Here is a 14,379-nt window from a genome sequence, read left to right as displayed (position 1 = left end):
TTGATCTTGTTTGGCATGCTATTTTTTTGGAACCACCTAGCCTACTTAGGTATCCATAATTAACCGATTAATTGCCACGTTTCCCTCAACTTAGTCAGTAGAGACCTTTTTAGGGCTTAGAGGGGTGCTACCTCCTAGAGGTACCTTCCCAATAAGTAACCTGATCCCCGGACCAAGACTCGGGTTTTTCAAAGACATGTCTTTTTTCCAAAAATTATGGAGTCACATTTTAGGGTTTTTCTTTCTTATTTTATTTTTCCTTTAAAATAAAAATAAAATAAGCAGCGACTCCAATTTTTCTAAAAATTAATTTTTCACAAATAAAAAGCGAGTCTCGCCGATCGAGTGGGGACGCACGTGAAAAATGCGGGTCCACACATAGCCTTTATTTTCTCAATTGGTATCAGAGCTAGACCTCTTGCTTAAGACTTAATCGTCTAAGATGAAATGACTATTTCATCAAGCTCATCTCAAATTGAAAATTTTACAAAACATAGAGCTCTATTTTTTACGAGAACCAACTATCCCTATTGAAAAACTAGAATGACTTGGTATTTACAATCAATCGATTTAGACGTATGGGACGTCATTGAAGATGGCCCAACTTTTCCTACTAAACTAGTTGATGAAGTCTTGGTTCCAAAACCCAAGCAAGAATGGAATGAGTTTGATAGAAGAAATTTTCAATTAAATGCTAAGGTTGTTTTTACTTTACAATGTGTTATGGATAGAAATGAATATAATAGAATATGTCAATGCAAATCAGCTAAAGAAATTTGGAGATTACTTGAGATAACTTGTGAATGAACAAATCAAGTGAAAGAGTCAAAAATTAATTTACTTGTTCATAACTATGAATTGTTTTCAATGAAAGAAAATGAGACTATTGTTGAAATGATTACTAGGTTCACCGACATTGTCAATGGTCTTGAAGCTTTGGGAAAAACCTACAAGGAATCCGAGAAGGTGATGAAGATATTGAGGTCACTCCCATCAAAGTGGCATACTAAGGTCACTGCAATTTAAGAAGCAAAAGACTTGACTAAGCTACCTATGGAAGAGCTCATAGGGTCATTGATGGCATATGAGATTAACTTGGTAAAGAAGCTACAAAAGGGTGAAGACAAAAAGAAGAAGAGCATAGCTCTCAAAGCTACAACCAGAGAAGAAGAAGATGTTGAAGAAGAAAAACCAAGTAAGGAAGATAGCCCTCATCACAAGAAAGCTTAACAAATACATGAGGAGTGAAAGGTTTAGAGGAAAAAAGTTCACCTCTAGAAGAGACCTTTTTAAAAAAGAATCCTCATTTCATGGTGACAAGGAGAAATGGGAAGAGAAAAGAGATTTGGTGTGTTTCAAATGCAAAAAAACAAGACACAAATATGATTGTCCTCTCTACAAAAGTGAAGCCAAGAGAAGAATGAAAAAGACAATGATGGCCACTTGGAGTGAAAGTGAAGAATCCTTTGAAGAAGAAAATGAGAAAGAAGTGGCAAACATGTGCTTCATGGCAATAGATGATCTTGATGAGGTAAACTCTAACTTTAGTGATGAAGATATGCATGATGTTTTTGAAGAATTATATGAGGATTTTGAAAAACTTAGTTTGAAAAATAATTCTCTTAAAAAGAAAATTCAAGAACTTCAAGAAGAGCTTGAAGAAGTGAAAGAAAAATTTTCAATTGTTGAAATATCTAAAACTCATCTTGAAAAAGAAAATGAGATTTTGAAAAGTGAAAATGAGATTTTAAAAAATAAAAATGAATGGTTGACCTCCCCTCTTTCAATTTTTTCTCATGGACAAAAATCTTTTGAAATGATCTTAGCTAGCCAAAAATGTGTTTTTGACAAACAAGGGTTAGGATTCAAATCCTTAAAAAATCAAAAGTATTTTAAAAACTATTTTGTAAAAGAATCCTCAAGTGCAAGTCTTTTTACTACTTGCAACTTTTGTGGAAGAGGATGGCACATTAGTAGCACATGTCTCTTAAGAAATTGATTTCACAAGAATTCAAATGCTAAGGTTAAAAAGGTTTGGATTGAGAAATCCAAGGTCATTAACTCTCAATGACCCAAAAAAATATGGGTACCTAAATCAACTTGAATTTTATTTTGTAGGGTTCAAAGAAGGATAAGTGGTTCTTGGATAGTGGATGCTTAAGACACATGACCGGGAATGAATCCAAGTTTGCTTTCCTTACAAAGAGAAAGGGAGGATACGTTACCTTTGGAGACAATGCAAAATGAAGGATCATTGGTCAAGGCAACATTGGTAATGGCACATCCTCTCTTATTGAAAGTGTTTTATTAGTGGATGGTTTAAAACATAATCTTTTAAGCATTAGTCAACTTTATGACAAAGGTTTTAAAGTTATTTTTGAAGCATCTCATTGCATCATCAAAGATATTCAAAATGATAAAACCATCTTCATGGGCCATAAATGTGATAATGTTGATGCTATAAATATTTCAAAATATGATGGCCATGATAGATGTTTTTCAAGCATGCATGATCAAAGTTGGTTGTGGCATAGGAGGTTGGGACATGCTAACATGGACCTCATTTCCCAACTCAACAAAGATGAACTTAGAGGCCTTCCCAAAATAAATTTTCAAAAAGACAAAATTTGTGAAGCTTGTCAAATGGGAAAGCAAATAAAAAATTCTTTTAAAAACGAAAATTTCATTTCAACAACTAAGCCTCTTAAGTTGTTGCATATGGATTTATTTGGTCCCTCTAGGACACCAAGCCTTGGAGGAAAATCTTATGCATATGTTATTGTGGATGACTTCTCTAAATACACTTGGGTATTGTTTTTAAGTTAAAAGAATGAAGTCTTTTATGAGTTTTTAAAGTTTTGCAACAAGGTTCAAAATGAAAAAGGTTTTACAATTACTTGTATAAGATGTGATCATGGAAGAGAATTTGAAAATATTGATTTTGAAGATTATTGCAATGAGTATGGTATTAACCACAAATTTTCGGCTCCTGGAACTTCTCAACAAAATGGGATAGTTGAAAGGAAAAATAGAACTCTTCAAAAAAAATGGCTAGAACCATGCTAAATGAAAACAATTTACCAAAATATTTTTGGGTCGAAGAAGTTAACACTTTTTGTTATGTTTTAAATAGAATATTATATATTGAGGCTCATTCTTAAGAAAACTCCCTATGAGCTTTGGAAAAGCAAGAAACCCAACATTAGCTATTTCAAAGTCTCTGAGTGCAAATGCTTTATATTAAACACCAAAGACAATCTTGGAAAATTTGATGAAAAATCGGATGTTGGAATTTTTCTTGGTTACTCAACTTCAAGTAAAGTCTTTAGAGTTTTTAACAAAAGAACCATGGTTGTAGAGGAGTCCATCCATGTTATTTTTTATGAATCTAACAATTCTCTCCAAGAAAGAGAGAGTTTTGATGATGATTTAGGCTTGGAGACCTCCATGGGAAAATTACAAATTGAAGATAGAATGCAACAAGAAGAAATTGGAGAGGATCCTAAGAAAGAAGAATCACCATTGGCACTATCCTCTCCTCAACAAGTGCAAGGTGAATCAAGTCAAGACCTTCCTAAAGATTGGAAGTTTGTCATCAACTACCCACAAGATAAAATTATAGGTAATCCATCTAGTGGGGTAAAAACTATACCATCTCTTAGAAATATTTACAATAATCTTGCTTTTATCTCTCAAATTGAACCTAAAAATATAAATGATGCTCTAGTTGATGAAAATTGGATGATTGCTATGCAAGAAAATTTAAATCAATTTGAAAGAAGTGAAGTATGGGAATCAGTGCCAAGACCTTCAAATCAAAGTGTTATTGGAACTAGATGGGTCTTTAGAAATAAAATGGATGAAAATGGCATAATTGTTAGAAATAAAGCAAGATTGGTAGCCCAAGGTTTTAATCAAGAAGAAATGATAGATTATGAAGAAACCTTTACTCCCGTAGCTATATTGGAAGCTATTAGGATGCTACTTGCCTTTGCATGTTTTAAAGACTTTGTTTTATATCAAATGGATGTGAAAAGTGCTTTCTTAAATGGCTTTATAAATGAATAAGTATATGTTGAACAACCACCCGGTTTTCAAAGTTTTAACTTTCCTAATCATGTTTTTAAACTTAAAAAGACACTTTATGGTTTGAAACAAACACCTAGAGCATCGTATGAAAGATTGAGTAAATTTCTTTTGAAAAAGGGTTTTAAAATGGGAAAAAATGACATAACTCTTTTCAAAAAGACCAAAGAAAATGACATGCTCTTAGTGCAAATATATGTTGATGATATCATTTTTGGAGCTACTAATGTCTCTTTTTGTGAAGAATTTTCTAAATGCATGCATAGTGAGTTCGAAATGAGCATGATAAGATAACTCAACTTCTTCCTTAGACTTCAAATCAAGCAACTAAAGGAATGAACCTTCATCAATCAAGCAAAATATAAATGGTCAAATTTTGATCAAAAATCAAAATTCACTTGGCATTGGACATAAAAAAAAAATTGGGGATTTCAATTGAAAAATGCAAGGAGAGGATCACAAAATAAGAAAAAACACAAAAAATTGGAGTGTTGATCGTTGACCGTTGACCAAGCGGTTGATCGTTGACCGTTGACCAAGCGGTCGACCGGTTCGTCGGGGCTGGGAATTTAAAGAGCCTCTTGCGCTTCATTTTCTCTACTGTTCTCCTCCATTTCTTCAAGATTCTTCATATTTCTGCTTCCAGAGACTAGTTTAGGCAAGATCTTAGACCGATTGCAGGCCTTGGAGTGGATTTTGGGACGATCAAAGGCTAAGGCTTCAGATTTGGGACTTAGGGCTTTCAATTTAGGACGGTTTCTCCTCAGTCCGTGTGTCACAATTAGCCTTAGGAAATTCTCGAGCGCCTAGGGCTTTCGGGTATATGTGATTCTCTCTCTACCAGCTTCGTCTCTCTCATTTCTGCTTTTCTGATGGCGCTTAGAAGAGAGACGGTAGTCTTTAGGGCTCAGGGCAAGCGTCCTGCTGAGCCATCTCAGCCTGATCAAACAGAGGCTCGCCGAAAGGCGGGGTATGACACAACCCTCTTCAGTTCTATCAAAAAGTATCAGAGATACAAGCAAAAATTCGCTCAGAAGAAAATCATTCAAGGTAGAGTATTAATTTCTCCCAACTTCAATATTTCGGGTTTGAGGGACTTTTCATACGGATGGGATGGCTACCAGTTGTGACGATTTCCAAGCCGATCTTCCCAACTCTGGTGTTTGGATTCTATTCATGAGTGACCTATGGACTTGGTGGACCGATCACTTCCACCGTTAGAGGTGTTGAGATCATACTAAGCCCGGATAGCATTTGCCGTATTTTCGATATCCCTTTAGTTGGACTTCGGGTGTATGAGTCCAAGGCATGGCCTATCGTGTCATGTTTCAAGCCTAGAGAGGCTATTTAGAGGATGTACGGCCTTGCAAATGCCTAGGGGATGGGCAAACCATCGGCACATAGTTTGACCATGAGTAGTTGAGTCCTTCATCACAAGATCTGCTCCATCATATTGCCACAAGGAGGACACCGAGATGAGGTATCGTATCTTGAGGCATTTCTCATAGACTCGATTCTAACGGGGAGACGGATTCACATGGGGTATCTGATGATGATGCACATGATATCATGCTAAGAGAGCACGACTCGAGTACTCCCCTATGGTTGCTTCTTTACTAGAGTATTTAAGGATGTCGGGGTTGATTTGAGCAAAGAGACAGACTTCGAGGCCCCTATCATTTATGACACTTATGATGAGCAGTCCTTGGGGCGGATGAAGTTTGAGAAGGCCCTCAATGGCTCTTAGACTAGGAGAGCTGAGCGACCAGCAGCAGCAGCCTAAGGACATGGACAAATGCATCCCGGAGTAGAAGAAGAGGTCGAGATCGGAAAGATGGAGGGTAGGTTAAACCCTCAGAGAGACTTTGAGCAGAGATGGCCCGACCTTGATATTCCTCCTCCACCCCAATCAGAGGGTATTCAGTTTGAGGCCACATTCTCTGAGCCTATGATGTTTGAGCCGACTTACACAACAGGACCATCATCTCAGCCATCATTCACCGAGCTTTCTCACACAGAGATACCATCTCAAGCACCTTACGCTCCTGATCATGCACCTTTGATGGATTTATCTATTCAGATAAATTCACTTGGCACTCGTATGGAGGAGCTTGCAATAGTCAGTGATACTCGATTCTACTCTATGGACGATTGCATAGATCAGTATCAGACAGGCTTCACTTCTCAATTTGAGCATCTCCAACAGAGATTTGAGCGTATAAAGAAGCGTATGGATCAGCAATAGAATACATTTGAGCATCTCCAATAGAGTATTGAGCAGATTGAGAGTCGCCAAGGAGTCATCATGAGGAAATGATGGCTTACCTCCGCTCCGTGTTTCCACCTCCTTAGCCTTGATTTCATCGACACCCCCCTTCATTTCGTTTGTTTCATGTACATTTGACTTTACTATATATGATATGTTATTTTCATGAATTACTTTTGTTTCCTATTGAAAATTCGCATGTCCTGATTATATCGGTTTTAAATTCATAAATTTCAGATTGATTGATCCATGATTGGTTTGAGGGAGAGACTTCTTTTTCTCCTAGATAACCGAGGTTTGTCATCATAAAAAATGGGGAGATTGTTAGCCCAAGGGTTCTCCTAATCAGGTTTTGATGATAACAAACCATGGTTAAGTGACTAATTGAGTTGAATGGTAAAAAATCTCATATATAAATTCGAAAATTCATTAAAGGACCAAATGGATACAAGATTGAGACTTTTGGAAGACTTTTGATCATAGGAAACGAAAGTAAGATGAATGCATGGGTGCACTTAGGATTTTCATACCGTTTCATGCATTTTAGAAAACTTGGCTTATCCTTTAAAACTTCGATTTCATTAAAATCCGAGTTTATCAAATGTACCTTAAGCAAAACATTTAAAATTGACATATTAATTCACCTAAATATCTTGCCTAAGTGTTAGAAAAGAAAGGAATTGAAAAAGATAGGTTTTCGAGGCCAAAAGGCTGAACCAATCAAGGCTCTGACCAATCGGCTCAACCGGTTGGGGAACCAGTCGACTGGTTGCCCTTGTCCGATCGAGGTCTGGTTCAGGAGTGCCAAAAACACTCCCTCTCATCCAATAGCTTCCTCTTCCCGATTGAGGTTCACCCCTTCCCGGTCGAGGCAATGGTAACTTGCCAAAGCATTAAATGCTCCAACGGTCCATATAGGGGATCTTCCAATTGAGAAGATCCATCGACTTGAGACGAAGAGAAAGGTCTATCCATTTTATTTAGTTATTCAGTTAAACCAATGATTCGTTATTGGAGGGTTGGAACGAGCATATAACAAGAATTCTTGGAATTCCTTGGGGATTCTTCATTGGTGCTAAGCTAACTATAGCGCAAAGTCGTATCTCTTTAGTTAATAAAATATTAAAGGATGAGAGCAATTCAAAAGTACCTTTTTTATTTATTATTATTATAGATTATAGCAGACAGAATTCCATTGGCCTAGTGAACCGGTCGGCCCCTAGCTCGACCGGTTGAGGCTACCTTTTGCTATTTTTGGATCCCGAGCTTAGAAACCTATAAATTGAGAGCTCCACTTCATTTATGAGATAGAGAACACTTGCAATCAATTGTCTACCTACATGTTCTTGGCCTAAAAGCTATCATTTCTTTCTTAGTGCATTAAATCATCACTTGCATATCCTTTAGTGCACCCTTGTGAGTCAACCTAACTTTGTTTTGTATTTGAGCTAGGTTGAGGGATTCATTCTTGTAAAAACTGAATATTAAAGCCTTCAAGAAGTTTGAATCTTGAAGAGATTGTGTAAGAGTCCATTGGATTCGGAATCCAAGTGTAAGAAGATTGGAAGCTTGGTTGAAGCTTCAAGTTAGTGGAACCTTCACTCGGTTAGGAGATTGAGGAGAGTGGACATAGGCAAGAAAGTGTCGAACCACTATAAAACCCGAATTTGAATTCTCTAACTCTATCTCTTTATTTTTGTTTATATTTTACTTGAAATTGTTGTGTTGGAAATGTTTTTTAAAAAACCTAATTCACCCCCCACCCCCCTCTCTCTCTCTCTCTTTTGGGTGTTTTTCTTAATTAAGTATAGCCTTTATTTTCTCAATCATGAAACACCAACTTTTTCATCCTCTCTGAAAAACCAAAAGTCTAGTATGCTAATACCCAGAGAGGGTGAATGAGTGTAATTAAAAAATTAAATAAATATTTATATGTTATATCCAATTTTTCCTTATGAGAAGTTAGGGATAACGAACTATTTCAACAATAGGCAATATAAACCAAATAATAAAGATATGTAGTGAGGCATAGCGATTTTTACATGGAAAACCCCCATACTAATTGTGGAAATAAAAAATGACGAGATCTAAGACCGTCAATCTAAATACACTATATGAAATCAAATTACACATTTACTTGGTCGTTTTACCCTAAAGACTTACTTTCTAGTACCTACAACTTGATTCACGTCCATGATGCAACAACCTTCAATTGCTTCAATGAATATGTTTCAGCCTCACTAAAGGGATGAAAGTCTTCAACCAAAGATTCAATGCTTGAATCCTTCTTATGAGAGATTGGGAATAGTGAGGCTTGTTAGACTTTCTTTCTTAGAGATTTTTTTGAAATCTCTCCAATTTCTAACCCTAAGAGGGTTATAATGAGGTATTTATGGAAAAATAACTTGAAGAGGTTCGGTATCAATAGGTTTCTAAATTCAATTTACGTGAAATTCAAAAAAAAATCTCTAATTTTTGGCAAAAAATACGTGAGTGCTCAAGCACACTTAACCACCGCTTGAACACCTTGGGCACTTGAGCAGTGCTAAGCACTTGAGCGATCCTAACGCTTAAGCTTTACATCTCACTTGAGCGTCCCTTGTTTCTTTTAGCTTTTACAAAAAAAAAAAAAAAAAAAAACTTTTTGTTGATTTAAGATATTATTCCTCTTTATACCTCTTAAGAGTCTAACTTGTCATAAGTCAAACTTTTTTAAACGTACCTATGACTTCCTAGTTGAATGAACTACAACCCTTGATCTTCAATGGAGAGTAAGTCACTATCTAAAAAGACTTATATGTCTAAACATTAATAAGAATAAAATTGCCAACATACAAACAAGACTCATTGTTCTAGCAATCTCCTCCTTTGAAAATTTTGTGACCAAACATCATTACATAAACCCACCTAAACTTTCATAATGGAGTTTACATAACACACATTAACACTCAATGAAAATTAACTTAAGGGAATGCATTACATCATTTTGTAGTACTTATCTTCCAATCGTGTAACTTGCACACATAAAGAAAACTAAGGTAAAATAATGTGTGGGATACAGTAATGTTAAGAAAGTAAAACAAGATAGTTGGAGATTTTGCTTGATGCATTATGAAAGCATGAAAGAGGAACTAATTCTTGTAGTGACACCAATATACAAAGCAAAGCTCGAGAGGAATATAGATGTATGCAAATCAACCAAATATAATAGAAACTCAATAAGACACAATAGATCAACAATAAAGCTAAGAGGTTCATCTCCAACTAGAAAATAGGCAGTGAAGATCATGAAAAGAAACTTTTGTGACTTACAATAGTTTTAGAGAGAGAGACGATTCAAACATAAATATCTTGCAAGAAACATCTATGTCAGGTATCTCTCTTATACTTCTTGGACAAGCTTTCAACGGGTCATTTGGTTTATTTCAGTGTCTCAGGTTTAGTTTTCTCCAATGTTTCAATTAATTTCCCTTAAGAATTAAATGAATAAAAAAATGAATTATATATATATATATATATATATATATATATATATATATATATATATATATATATATATATATATATATATATATATATATATGTATGTATATGTAAATATTGTCAAGGAATTTCTTAATTATCTTTTCTCAATTAGCCCTTAAAAGTAATATGTTCCCTTTATTTAAGTGAGTCAAATAGTGTTAATGATCTCCCTTTTTTTGTCACAAAAATAGCAAAGCATATAAAATATGAACATGAAAGCACACAAGAGAGAAAGATAAAACATCAACATCATATATATATAAAACATCAACTGGAAGAGCTCCTAAGTCGAAAGGACCTTAAAGTGTGATGCCTTGAATAGGCATAAGTGACATAGGAGGAGTCACCTAATGCTAGCATCTACAACTAGCCATAAAAATCAAATAAATATGAAAAGACACTAAAAATGAGAAAACTACGAAAGAAAACTAATCTTTTAGAAATGCTAAAAACAAGGTATAGAACAATACTATGAGAATGAAAACTTGAAAACAAAGCAAGTTGACCTTAAAAGACAAATAAACAGAAACCCAGAGTGCTCGAAACAACTAAGAAATGTGAAATGGTGCAAATAGCATGCGAGATATCTTTAAATATTTTGTAGGAATGCTTAATAGAGATTAGCGCTTGAGCGTCACGAGCATTGACGCTAGATACAAGTTAGAGCGCTCGAGCGATCTAACCGCTTAAAGTGACGTTGTATATAACACATGATGCTTGAGCGGTTAGAGTGTTGGAATTAGTGCTTGAGCGCTAGAGGTAGAAACTAAGCACTAAGGAAAATAAGGACAAACAAATAACTTCGAAACTAAAAGAACACCTTGAGGTATAATCATAATACCTTCTTGCTCGTTATCGTCTAAGCCTTCAACAATCTCTTACATTTAAGTGTCGATACCGATATCGATGGCCTAAACCAACTCCAGTGGCCTTCATCTCTAGTTCAATGACTCTAACCTTCAAGCATTGACACCGACATTGACGTCGATGTCGATGGCCTAAACCAACGCCAATGCCAACAAACCTACACCTCATATAGGGTAAGTGATACATAGCCTAGTAGAAAAAGGACCAAAGTAGAAAATAAAAAAAAATAAAAAAAAAAGATTTTATGTAGAAGTGAAAACCAAGAAATATTACAAAGGCAGTAGTAATTCACACAGGAAAAATCAAAGACAAAAAATAGTAATAAAAATTGGGATATGGAGGGTCTAGGCATCTTCAATGACATTGCAAATTTGCAAATCAAATTATATAAAAATATTAATGTTTTTTTTTTTCAAATTTTATCATATATTGTCTTTACATTCACATTTATTTTTATAATAATTTTAAAATAATAAAATATAAAGACATAAAAATTAAATTAAATATTATAATTTTTTTAAATTTTAAAGATATCTTCATACTTGAATATTATATATATTCCATTCAATAAATTTTAAATATTAATATATTTATATTTATCTTTATCATTTAATTTGAAATATCAAATACAAAAATGGAATATTATTAAAACTTTTAATTATTTATATAGATATATATATATATATATATATATATATAATTATTTTTAATTAATATAATATATAAATTATATATTTATGATATCACATATTCAACAATGGTTCAACCACTGGTTTGATTAATGAACTGTGAATCGATAACTTTTTTTGTTTAATGTTGATCCAATTCTAAAAACATTGTAAAAGACCAAAAAAAAAAAAATGGAGGAAAAAATTCATTGTGTAAGTTAGAGAGCAAAAGAACTTTCAATTATTACAAACTTGAAATACAAAAAAATGTTCCTTGTAGTTCTCCTCATTAATTCTAGAACATGGGTTGTGGATATTCAAGTCTACATGATCAAGAAACATCCATTTTAAGAAGCTAAAATAAAGTAATAAGGTAAAACCATGCTTAAAAAAATCAAGATCCACTAACCAAACATTGTTAAACTAAATGAGAGATTAAATCAACAATTCAAAAAGATAGACTTTGATCTGCAAGACAACATGTTGACACAAATAATGGTCATATGTGAGGTATCTTGACATTTAAATTATGGATATACACAAAAGTTAGAGCAATACCCATATATGAACCAATGGATGACCAACATGTGCATCTTGTGCAATATATTTTTCATAATGTGAACTCTTGGAAACTCAAAATGGGTTAAGGAAGATCAGAAACTTAATCAACTAAGCAATATAAAAAACTTAACAATTTCAGTCATTCAAGATATTGAAAAATAAAAATATGCAATTACTCTTACCCTATTTCACAATTTCAGAAGAAAGCTAATTTATGCATTGCAAAAGTACTCATGTAGATTTTCCATCTTTACTGAAGAGAAAAATAGATACTAATTCATGATCATAAATTGGTGATTGTTGTGAAGATTGATCTATAAACCAAAGGAGAAATAAAAATAAAAATAAAAACTTCCTCTTACAAATATTATCCATCCAAAATCACTCAAGGAACCAAAATGCTACAACATTTTTCCTATCCCAAACTACTATTTATGCAACATTTTTCATCTTTACAAATAAGAAGAGTTTCTATTATGCAAATCTAAGAACTCCACATCATTATGAGGTGAGAGGTGGGTAATGACTTGAACCTAAGGCTTAGTATTGGTAATAATATAATATTCAATCCCATATTAATGTCCTTATACCTCTATTAATTGTTTTGTTCCAACCTTTAATTCACATGCACACAACTATAAATTAGACTACAAAATACTCCAAACTATAAAATAAAAAAACATAAAAAAAAATGAAGAAGAAAACGGCAAATATACAATTAATTACTATTGATCCTACTTCTATATTCTTCTTGTTCCACAACAAAAGTGATAAATAATACAAATTAATATCTATCATATTATAAGGTTCTAGACTATAAAATTTACAAACATTTTTTGTCTTTAACCTTATTTTCCATTTGTTAGAGCATTGAGTCTTGCTTATTTGTTGGCAATTTTATTCCAATAAATGTTTGACCATAGAAGTCTTTTTAGATAGTGGTTTGCTCTCCATTGAAGATCAAGGGTTGTTGTTCGTCCAACCGGGAAGTTATAAGTATGTCTAAAAAGGTTTGACTTGTGGCATATAAAGCTTATTTGAGGTAAAAAAAAAAAAAAGGTTCGATATCATTTTTGGGCTTAACATGTTTTTCAAATGATTTTTCAAAAAGAAGCAATTGCCTAAGCAATTAATTATGCTTAAGTGGTCAACCCACTCAAGCGTTATAAACCGCTCATGCAGAATGCTCAAGCAATTTAAGTCCACTTAAGCAATCATGAGAGTCATGCCAAGTTTAGAAATGTATTTTGAAAGAATTTCATTGAAACTCTAATTTGGAAACTTAAAATACTGAAATCCATATGGTTTTTTCCTATAAATACCATCCTTATAACCCTTTGAGGGTTAGAGATCGGAGATTAAAAAAATCATATAGATCTTGGAGATTGTTGAGAGACCTCTTATGCTTTAAAGGGACTCCTTGTGAGAAAACTTAATTGCCACAACATTCCCATTTTCTCATTTAAGGATTTGAATCTTTGAATTGTTGGTTAAAGACCTTAATCCCTAAAGAGTTGTTGAAAGATCTACTAGGGAACAATTGGAGTTACTACGTCGTGAACGTGTATTAAGTTGTAAGTACTGGAGAGTAAGTCTTTAGGGTAAAGCAACCAGGTAAATCTGTGTAACTTGATTTTGAATAGTGGATTTAGATTGATAGGTCTTAGACCTCATGGTTTTTTATCTCCATAGTTTGTGGGGTTTTCCACATAAAAATCTTGTGTCTCATTATCTATATCCTTTGTATTTAATATTATGTTTGAATTGCCTAGAATTGGTTGAATTGATTATCGCTTATATCTTGCAGGGTTTTCATAAAAGGTGCATATCTATATATTATTGCTTAGATTTTATTTGATTGATTTGTTGGGATTGCTATTGAGGTTTTTATGATGGTTATCTTGGTGGTTATGGTTGCTATCCCTATAACTAATTATATTATCCCTAAATGATCTTTGGATATCAATTAACCATAAAATTCAAGTTTTTATCCGTTAAGATTTAGGGTGAACTCACTTTTGGACATCTTGAATATCCTTGTGAAATCTTGGGATTAGAAAAAGTTTATTATAATTTATAAATGTTATTTTAAAATTTTTAAATCGCCCATTCTCAACCTCCTCCCCTCTAGATGTTTTCTATTAGACTTTCGGTTATTATTCAAGTGTATTTAAGCAATACCCATTTTCACCTTATAAATCAATGTCGTTTCTTTGGGTATGAAGAATTTTATGTAGGGTCCTTTGTTTATTTAGTTTGTAGGTTTATGTTGCAATGTATGAGTCTTTCAAGAAAATGACAACAAAAGATGGAAAATTAGCATAGTGTTCAATGACACATTAGTTTGTAGGTTTGTGTTGCTATTATCTTTAAGTTGGTATACAAAATTAACATGGTGTTCAATAA

Source organism: Vitis riparia, chromosome 10 (genome assembly GCF_004353265.1).
Source record: "Vitis riparia cultivar Riparia Gloire de Montpellier isolate 1030 chromosome 10, EGFV_Vit.rip_1.0, whole genome shotgun sequence".
Lineage (NCBI taxonomy): Eukaryota > Viridiplantae > Streptophyta > Magnoliopsida > Vitales > Vitaceae > Vitis > Vitis riparia.
This window is presented reverse-complemented; position numbering follows the sequence as displayed.